Source organism: Cupressus sempervirens, chromosome 3 (assembly GCF_028749045.1).
Source record: "Cupressus sempervirens isolate cs-2001-9-10 chromosome 3, ASM2874904v1, whole genome shotgun sequence".
NCBI classification, from domain to species: Eukaryota; Viridiplantae; Streptophyta; class Pinopsida; order Cupressales; family Cupressaceae; genus Cupressus; species Cupressus sempervirens.
Genome location: NC_143120.1, coordinates 356502904 through 356513730, shown reverse-complemented (window position 1 = coordinate 356513730; position 10827 = coordinate 356502904). Strand labels below are relative to the sequence as shown.

Genomic DNA, 10827 nt, shown 5'->3' with positions numbered 1-10827 from the left:
GTACATCAGAATTCTAATTCTATGAAAAGAAATTGTCCTCGTCAAGACATTTATGATGATGTACATTCATTTCTCACCGTATAGTGCGGTTGGCTCTGAACAATAAAGAATCTTTAGGCCGGGCTAGCCGTAGTGAGACAAAGTTGAAAGGAATTGGCAACCACCTTTTACATCTTTTCTGTTTGTTTTTCTCCGTCTCCTTTCCAACAGAAAAGACGGTAGTACTAGAGTGTCAGAGACGATATTTTAGGCTAAAGTTAAAGGTAAATAATTGTATTAATTGACTTTAAAGAAGCTTATTATTAAGATCTACACCATTTCACAGTTAAACATGGTACTGTTCATCAATTGCTTGAATAGTGTATCTTCTCTTTCCCCAACAGTTTTTTCGTCTATATGAAGGAAGCAAACTTGTGAAGGAATCATTCATATCTCTTCCACCCAAACTAGAGAAATGGAAGCCCATCTACAACAGTTTACGAGATGATGTTCTCTGCTGCAAAGCCCATGGCCCTCAAAGGTGCTGTCCTGCTCAGCATTCCACAAATTATAGCTACAAATGGGAAACGAAAACCTCTGTCCGTGGATGACTTTGCAGAAATAATTCTGCTTCCACAAAAAGAAAAGCAGTTCACAAGGAAGAAACAGACGAGCAGATCAGGCTAGTTAAGTATGGTTTGAACAGTGTTTCTAAGCTGCTTGTCAAGGATGAAAACGGGGATTCTTGCGCGCCAATTATAATGTTGGCAATAGACAAAGTTTACATGGACACTCACCACTATATTCATGATTCTGTGGTCGAAGGGTGTCATCCCTTCATGAAAGTCTATGGCATGAGCCCCCGGGAATATGTGAGTTCAAATCCCGAAGCCAACGAACTTGTTAACAAGGCCATGGTCTGTGATACAAAAGAGCTCATGTCTTCTGTGGTGAAGATGTACGATGCGTTTAAGACTGTTACGAGTGTTGTGGATGTTGGGGGAGGAGTGGATTCTGCATTGTCTGCCGTAGTTGCTCAACATTCACGTATAGAGGGGATTACCTTTGACCTGCCCCATGTCATCGCAACTGCACCTCCTATACCTGGTAAGGAATCCCATCTCATTTTGTATATAATGTAAAACTGATAGACTATTTGCATTTTTTTGGTATGAAGACAATTATATATCTACGATGTAATAATAATAACAAAGAAAAAAAAAAGTTAAGGAAAACATTTAGTTAATTTTGATTATTTAGTAATCTTAGCTTAGAAATGAAATCTTAGAATGTGATGTTTAAGCCATCCACACAAGGAGTACTTGAAAAATGAATTAAAAATGAATTACAATTAAAGACATTAATTATTTTTTACTATCAAATTAGTAAACTAGTGTGCAAGTAGATATATATTTGTAATAGACACCCCTGAATGTCCCATAAAACTAAACCAATTTGCTGAAATGAATTTTGTCAAACAGTTTGCATGCAACCTCTTAAAACCCCTTATAACTCTGGAAATCAAACGTTTATTTGTTTGTTGTGTTTCGTGCATGGAATTGGTATCATACAACATAAACAAGAGAGAAACTACAACAATATGCAAAGTGGAAATGAACTGCTGCTAATAAAATGTTATTTTCAGAATTCATAAAACCAAATACATGGCAGATTTATCAACTCACTAATTACTTCAGCAATATTGTCATAATACTCCAGCCCATGCTTACGAACTTGCTGCTACAATACTTTGTCCTCCAATCAGTCCACTACCTTCATAATACCATTCCCTCCAAGCGGCATAAGCGTCGGACAAGTAGTGAAGAAGATATGAGCAAAATATCAAATCTGCCTGTAGCCGGAAATGCAACTAAACTGCCTGATACTAAAGTCAACAAGAAAGAATTCCAAAGGCCAAACCCCAAGGGAATGACGTCTAGAATGTTACAAGAGAGGATAGACGTCCTCAAATGCCAAGAACAAAGCTGCAACTCACACACCAATTTCTTCTCATATTCAACTTGCCTAATGAAGCCACAGATGCTTCCTTTTATTCTATTCCCACGGGTCCGCTCAACTCATATGGGCAATGTGGGATAAAAGATGTGTAATATAAAACATATATTAAAATACCCCTTATGTCTCCCTTGGGTACACATCACCATAAAATAAATATTAAAGTAACACTTTAATATTTTACAATTAAATTAGACGTTACTTTAATAAAACTTTAGGCATTAAAATGTATTAGCAATCGAACTCCGAATAATGCGAGTGATAGCTCATCGGAAAGCTCTCACCGAGGAGTATCGAATCCAATCACCAAAATTGACCTGCACTGTGTCCTGCCGACTTACTAAAAATAGTAAGTATGCCTGAAACTGAGTAAATCAACTTCATTTTGGCCCAAACTGGAAATGACTAGGCCAAAACACTCCAAGATCCCATTAAACCCTTCGTTAGCCCTCGGGACCATGTAGAACAAGGCTAACGCACACACACTTGGTCAACTGCTAAAATGGGGACATTACAGTCCGCCCCCCTTGAAATTGCTTGTCCTCAAGCAATCTCAGTCCAGCCTACTGAATAACCTGCTCACTCTCCCATGTAGAATCTTCCTCCGGCAGGTCTTTCCATTTGACCAAATACTCCTTCACTATCTTGCTTCTAAGCTTCCTCTCTCTGGTATCCAGAATAGCCTCAGGTACTAACACAAGCTTCCCCTCCTCATCCAAAGGGGGTAAATCTGCAGAAGGCACTACACTCTGACCAATGGCTTTCTTAAGCCTAGACACATGAAACACATTGTGCACTCGATTGCCTTCTGGAAGCTCAAGCTCATAGGCGACTTTGCCCACTTTGCGAATCACCCTGTATGGACCATAAAATCTAGGTTTCAACTTTTCAGCTCCGCTCTTCTTGAGCGATGACTGTCTATATGGTTGTAGCCTCAAGTAAACCATATCCCCTACCTCGAAGCTGCGCTCTATTCGGTGCTGATCAGCATACAATTTCTGTTGATTCTGAGCCTGTTGTATATTCTCTTTGAGCACTTTCAGGATTTCCTGACTATCCTGCAATTTTGGGCACTCTACTATCCCCCAAAACTAAATCCATGAAGCTAGGTGCTTCATAACCATAGAGTGCCATGAAAGGAGTCATCTTAATGGACATATGATAAGTGGTGTTATAACAATACTCTCCCATATGCAACCATCTGATCCAAGCCTTTTGTTGTGTAGTTACATAGTTCCTCAAATATCCTTCCGCCCATTTATTCACAATCTTTGTTTGCCCATCTGTTTGCGGATGATAACTAGTGCTAGGTGTAAGATCTGTACCACACAACCTAAACAACTCTTGCCAAAAAACACTCATAAACTTACTATCCCGGTCGCTGACAATGAATCTGGGCAACCCATGTAACCTGAATATCTCTTTAAAGAAAAGCTCTGCCACCTGTGCTGCTGTGTAAGTGGACGGAATAGCAATGAAGTGAGCAAACTTCGTCAAGTGGTCCACCACCACATAGATGCAATCCCTTCCTTGTACTCGTGGTAAACCAGTGATGAAGTCCATCGAAATACTTTCCCATTTCCTATCAGGAATGGGCAAGGGCTGTAATAAACCTGCAGGAAATGTGTGTTCTCCTTTATTCTGTTGACAAACCACACACTCCCTGACATACCTCTGAACATCATCCTTGAGCCCTTTCCATGAAAACCGCTCTCGGATCTGCCTGTAGGTCTTGAAGACCCCCGGATGTCCAGCTGTGGGTGCATCATGAAATGCCTTCAGTATCACCTCTCTCAAATGTGATGATGGAATCAAATAAACCCTGTCCTGAACTCTGATCAATCCATCTATCACCTCATAGCGATCATCCTGTATGGTACCTGAAATCAATCCAGAAGCCCAAGCATCTCCGACATACTCTGCTATAATCTGATCTCTCCAATCTCCTGAAATCTCTGCCAGAGCACATAAGTGAGGTCTCCGAGATAAGGCATCAGCCACCACATTTTTCTTACCTTTGACAAACTCTATGTCAAAGTCATAAGCCTGCAATTTAGTCACCCATTTTTGTTGTCGGTCATTAAGATCACGCTGGCTCATGCAGTATTTAATACTGTTGTGATCAGTCTTGATCACAAAACGTCCACCTACCAAATATGATCGAAATTTGGCCAATGCATGCATTATGGCCAACATCTCTCGGTCATAGACAGAATAACTTTTCTCAACTCCTCGGAGCTTCCTATTCTCGAATGTAATGGGATGCTTCTCCTGCATCAATACTGCTCCAATCCCATCACCAGATGCATCACAATGAAGCTCAAAAGGCTTCATGAAATCCGGTAGAGCTAGAACTGGACATGAAGACATTACCTACTTGAAATGCTCAAAACACCTCTGTGCTGCCCCTGTCCACATAAAGGCTCCTTTCCTGGTAAGATCTGTCAAGGGTGTAGCAATCTGTGAGAATCCCTTAACAAACCTCCTATAAAAACCACATAAACCAAAGAATCCCTTAAGCTGTGTAAGGTTTGTGGGAGTAGGCCATTCTACAATAGCTCTAATCTTTTCGGGATCAACCCGAACGCCATCTGCACTAATGATATGCCCCAGGTAAAGGAGCTTAGTCATGCCAAACTCACATTTAGATTCCTTGGCATATAATGACTCTCTCTCCAGAATAGATAACACCTCCTCTAGATGATGTAAGTGCTCCTCCCAGGTCTTACTGAAGACCAAGATGTCATCAAAGAAGATCAAGAAAAATCTCCTCAGCTGCTTCCTGAATACCTGGTTCATACAACTTTGAAATGTAGCAGGTGCATTGGTTAGACCAAATGGCATAACCATGAACTCAAAGTGGCCATAGTGACATCGGAAGGCTGTTTTCTCAATGTCCTTTGCTCTCATCCTGATCTGATGGTATTCGGATCGCAAATCAATTTTGGTGAAGAAGCATGACCCATGCAACTCATCAATCAGCTCATCAATCCTAGGAATGGGATACCTGTTTTTAATTGTTTTCTTATTCAGTGCCCTGTAATCAATGCACATGCGCATCGTCCCATCCTTCTTCTTTACCAATACTACTGCTGAAGCAAAAGGGCTCTTACTGGGCCTAATATGCCCCATCTCCAACAAATCCTTAATCGCCTTCTCTATCTCATCCTTGTGTTTCTTAGGATGACGATAGGGAGTAATCATAACTGGTTTGGCTCCTTCCTCGAGCTCAATAACATGTTCCATCCCTCTGTCAGGAGGAACCCCATGAGGAATATCGCTAAATACTTTAGCGTGTCTATCGAGTATCTTCTGGACATCTAGTGGATGACTCTTTTCTTGTGGCTCTGGTGAAGTTGGCATAATGTGGCATTCTGCCGCCCACTCTATGTCATCATGACAAAAAAGTCTCTGCATTCTCCTCAAGGAAACTATTCTGCAACCTCCATCTGAAAGCCCTCTAAGTACCACAGTTCTCCCCTCATGCTGGAATCTCATCTCCAATTTCGCTAGATTGAGTGTGAACTCAACTAGTGAAGCCATCCATGTCATGCCGAGGATGACATCATAATCTCCCATGTCCACAACATAGAACTCATCCTCCAACTCGTAGCCATCTCCAAACCTGATGCGAAGATTAGATATCTTCCGAGTGCATAATAACTTATCACTGTTAGCCACCATGACTCTAAACCCATCATGCTCCTCTGTCTGTAACCCTCTCCTGGCTACCAACTGTGCATCTATGAAGTTATGTGTAGCCCCAGTGTCAATAAGAGATATCACTTTTTGCCCCTGGATAGTACCCCTGACCTTAAATGTGATTGCCTTTTGGGCCCCTGTCAAGCGTGCCAACGATCTATCATCCTTAGGAATGTTGCTCTCCTCTATAGTGTTACCCTCATCTAAATCGGAGTGCTGATCCTCCCCTTCTGACTCTGACTCTTCTGCTGAAAAATACTCCATTTGATTTGCCTTAGCCTTGAGAGAGCATTTATGAGATAAGTCCCAAGGCTCTCTACAATGGAAGCACAGCTTCTTCTTTCAAAGTTCATTCAAGGTTTCATTGTCTAGTCCTTTTGATCCTTCTTTGGGTTTGCTATACTCTTTCTGAAATGATTTTTTGTCTTTGTCCTTGCGGTAGGAAGAATCTGTTGAATGGTTTTTTCCTTTGTATACCGAAGGGGCTAAATCTCGTGCCTTTTTAGTTGCTTCAGCTAACGTGAGTGGATCATGTCCCTTCACCCAACCTCATAATGGATCAGCAAGACCATCACAAAATAACACCACCAATATCCTAGGAGAGATATCAGTAACAAGTACAGATAAGCGCTGAAACTCGGCAATGTAAGCATCCACAGAACCTGACTGTTTTAACTGTGCTAGCTCCTTGAAATGTAACTCGGGATCCTTAGTGTCAAATCTCCCAATCAATGTTTCGGTGAATTCCTCATAGGATGTAATCTGATTATGCCCCAAAGTCACCATGCCATGATGCCACCATTCATGTGCAACGCCATCCAAGTGCATAGCCGCATACTTGATAGCCTCCTCCTCAAGCATAGGATTAAGCTGCAAGTATGTATCTACCTTCTGCACCCAAGCTTGTGCAATCATCTTCCCTGAAGCATCATAATAAGGTAAAGAAAGTTTTCCAACTTTCTTCCTCAGCTCAAAGTTTTGATTCCTCCCTCCTGCTTTAGGCATGTGTCTCATCCTCAAGTCCATATAATCTCTAAGAGAAATATCTGCCTGAAACTCTGGTCCACTAGCCTCCCAGTCCCTCCTGAATTGATCCTGTAACTCGGTAATCTGCGGTTCGTTTACTGGATGAACCGGATCTCTGGGTGGAAAAGTGGGTAGAAGAGGTCTCGAGCTCACAGTCCGTGCTAGGCGTGCAACATGTCTAAAGCTATCAGCCTCATTCCCATTATTGTCGTGTCCATTATTACCATTAATGTTATTCTCAGAACCATTGTTGTTGCCTTGGCCTTCATGGTTATTGTTTCCCCCGTTGTTATTGTTTCCCTCGTTGTTATTGTTTCTGTTGTTGGCATCACCTGGATTAATATTGACACCCATCTGTCTAGCCATGAGCTGCAACATCATGTCCATTCACCTATTCTACTCCTGTTGCATACGCTGCCCCTGCTCTAATGTATCCAGTAACTGTCGGAACAATACCTCCCCTTGATCTGGACCAGCATTTTTGCCTCCGCCTAATCCTGTATTCCTATCATCTCGATCACCCATATTATTGTCCTGATCACAGAATATCTCCTCTGTGTCTGTATGGTTGAATTCAATGTCCCCCTGCACGGATGTACTAGACTGTTTGCTTTGCAAGTCTGAAATCCTATTTTGTCTTGCTCTGGTATCGCGGAAATTATAAGACCCCTGTCGCATGCTCAAACATAAATGCTTAGCCTGTGTTTTTTTACTTACTTTTTCCCTCTATCCGGTTGTTCCAAATTCCCTATAAGACCTCCACAGGATGGCAGGACTTATAGCTCTGATACCACTGTAATAGACACCCCTGGATGTCCCATAAAACTAAACCAATTTGCTGAAATGAATTTTGTCAAACAGTTTGCATGCAACCTCTTAAAACCCCTTATAACTCTGAAAATCAAACGTTTATTTGTTTGTTGTGTTTCATGCATGGAATTGGTATCATACAACATAAACAAGAGAGAAACTACAACAATATGCAAAGTGGAAATGAACTGCTGCTAATAAAATGTTATTTTCAGAATTCATAAAACCAAATACATGGCAGATTTATCAACTCACTAATTACTTCAGCAATATTGTCATAATACTCCAGCCCATGCTTACGAACTTGCTGCTACAATACTTTTTCCTCCAATCAGTCCACTACCTTCATAATACCATTCCCTCCAAGCGGCATAAGCGTCGGACAAGTAGTGAAGAAGATATGAGCAAAATATCAAATCTGCCTGTAGCCGGAAATGCAACTAAACTGCCTGATACTAAAGCCAATAAGAAAGAATTCCAAAGGCCAAACCCCAAGGGAATGACTTCTAGAATGTTAAAAGAGAGGATAGACGTCCTCAAATGCCAAGAACAAAGCTGCAACTCACACACCAATTTCTTCTCATATTCAACCTGCCTAATGAAGCCACAGATGCTTCCTTTTATTCTATTCCCACAGGTCCGCTCAACTCATATGGGCAATGTGGGATAAAAGATGTGTAATATAAAACATATATTAAAATACCCCTTAGGTCTCCCTTGGGTACACATCACCATAAAATAAATATTAAAGTAACACTTTAATATTTTACAATTAAATTAGACGTTACTTTAATAAAACTTCAGGCATTAAAATGTATTAGCAATCGAACTCCGAATAATGTGAGTGATAGCTCATCGGAAAGCTCTCACCGAGGAGTATCGAATCCAATCACCAAAATTGACTTGCACTGTGTCCTGCCGACTTACTAAAAATAGTAAGTATGCCTGAAATTGAGTAAATCAACTTCGTTTTGGCCCAAACTGGAAATGACTAGGCCAAAACACTCCAAGATCCCATTAAACCCTTCGTTAGCCCTCGAGACCATGTAGAACAAGGCTAACGCACACACACTTGGTCAACTGCTAAAATGGGGACATTACAATATTTCACTTTGTGTGTGTGTGTGTGTGAGAGAGAGAGAGAGAGAGAGAGAGAGAGAGAAAGAGAGAGAGATATCAAGTAGGAATTTTTTTTTGGAATAATTGAATTGTGATATTATTAACACGATTCACTATTTAATTTGTGAGTCAAATTATTGACCCATGTTTCATGAGTGGCAATTTGCAACATATCATCTAGCATGAAAATGAATAGAACATGAAGCACAATTGATAGAATATTCAAATATAGTTTTTGAGTCAAAACATTAACTCATTTTTAATGCTATTAAAGAAGATAAAAAAATTTAGTCACCAAGGTCTTATGTCAAATGAAGTTTGTTTAATCTTATGGTGTTAAAACTGAAATAGGTCAAATGATAATTAAATGACTTTCATTGAATATCAAACATCCTCCTATGCATGATATTCTATATTTTGAACCATCTGTGATAGGTAATGCTAATGGTAGTCAAATTTGACAACTAGCTACGAAGATTATTGAATGTGATTGTGCATTATGTAGATATGAATGATATACATATTATTTTTTTCATTAGAAAAACTATTATTTTAAACAATAGGTAAATTTTAAATAAATAATTAATTATTAATTTAATGTTTCATAGGAGTCAAGCATATTGGTGGAAACATGTTTGATAAAATTCCTTTAGCGGATATTGCTCTTATGAAGGTAAAACTTTGGTATTATGGAACAATATATTTTAATATTTTATGATACCTATCTCTTTATTACATCAAGTCTAAGTTTACTCATTTGTCATTATTGTAACCATTGTAGTGGCTTTTACATGATTGGGATGATGATCATTGTGTGGAAATTTTGAAGAATAGCTATAAAGCAACTTCAAAGGATGGGAAGGTTCTAATTGTTGATGCACTTATTCATAGATCTCATGAAAAGTTGAATAAACTAGGATTATTGTTTGACATGCGTATGATGATCCACACAATGGGTAGAAAGGAGAGAACTAAAGAAGAATTCTACCAATTATTTTTTAAAGTAGGTTTTATGAGTTACAAAATCATGAAACTAACTTCTCTCCAAGTACTTATAGAAATTCCCAAATCTTAATTGTACCTATAATACTATAGTATTTTAATTTTAGATAAAATGATGTCAACTTGAAAGATGTTTTGATGTAAGATATTTTCTTTTCTTTTAGCTCTAGGAAGAGAGAATATATTTGAAAAGTACATTTATATATGATTAACAATTGTAACTTATTAGATGTAGGCCTTTTTAGATGCAAAATCAATCCTACAATCTCAGTTTGGGATAGTTTCATCATTCGAGAGTGGAAATCTCTTCTTATTCCATGGGGGAGTGGAATTAGCAACAATCAACATTCCAAGATAGATAGAGCAGTTGTGCAATGGCTTCCTCCTAAGTCGGGTATAGTGAAACTTAATTTTGATGGTGTTTCAAGGGGAAATCCAGGTAAATCAGGTCCTACGACATGTGTCAGAGATAGTAAAGGTATAGTTCTAGCAATTTCATCCTCCCCACTACCAGATGGGACTAATAATTCAGCAAAAACACAAGCTCTCTTCGCAGGCCTTGTACTATTTAAAACAAGTAATTTTCATAGAGTCCATATTGAAGGTGATTCTCAAATGGTTATTAACAGTTGCATTAAATGACAATCATATTCATGGCATTTGCAATATATTTTCAAGAAAATTTGGTACTTGATTGATCAATTTTCAAAAGTTACCATATCACATACCCTGCGAGAAGGAAATAAAGTGGCCAATTTCATATCTAATCTTGGGTGTGATGGTGTCATTGTTAACACACATCAACCCAACTCATTTATTGAACAATTCAAACAATTACATTCATTGATTGCATCTGAAAGTTGTTTATCATGTTCATAAAATTTAGATGTAAAGCTTGACTCAGGACAAAGTTCTCAATGGTATAGTTTTATGAGCCTCGACTTTGTCAATATAATATCTATTGTAAATATCGACAAATATCTTTATGCAGATTTGTATATAAGAAATGATTCCAAGTTTTCTTTCTGGTTCTTTCTTGGTTGAGCTCTTTGAACCAGTTTTATTAATAAATATATTTAGTGGCTAGCCCACTTTTGCCTTTAAAAAAAAACAATTGTAACTTATTAAATTTTCTTATTGGATGTTGAAATATTATTTGTCACATATATTTTT

At 38.9% G+C, this 10827-nt stretch overlaps 1 pseudogene; it reads left to right on the top strand.

Annotated features, from left to right (window-relative positions):
- The first annotated feature begins 454 nt into the window (after positions 1–454).
- LOC149566469 (caffeic acid 3-O-methyltransferase 1-like) lies at positions 455–9727 on the top strand (annotated as a pseudogene).
- Positions 9728–10827: the final 1100 nt, after the last annotated feature.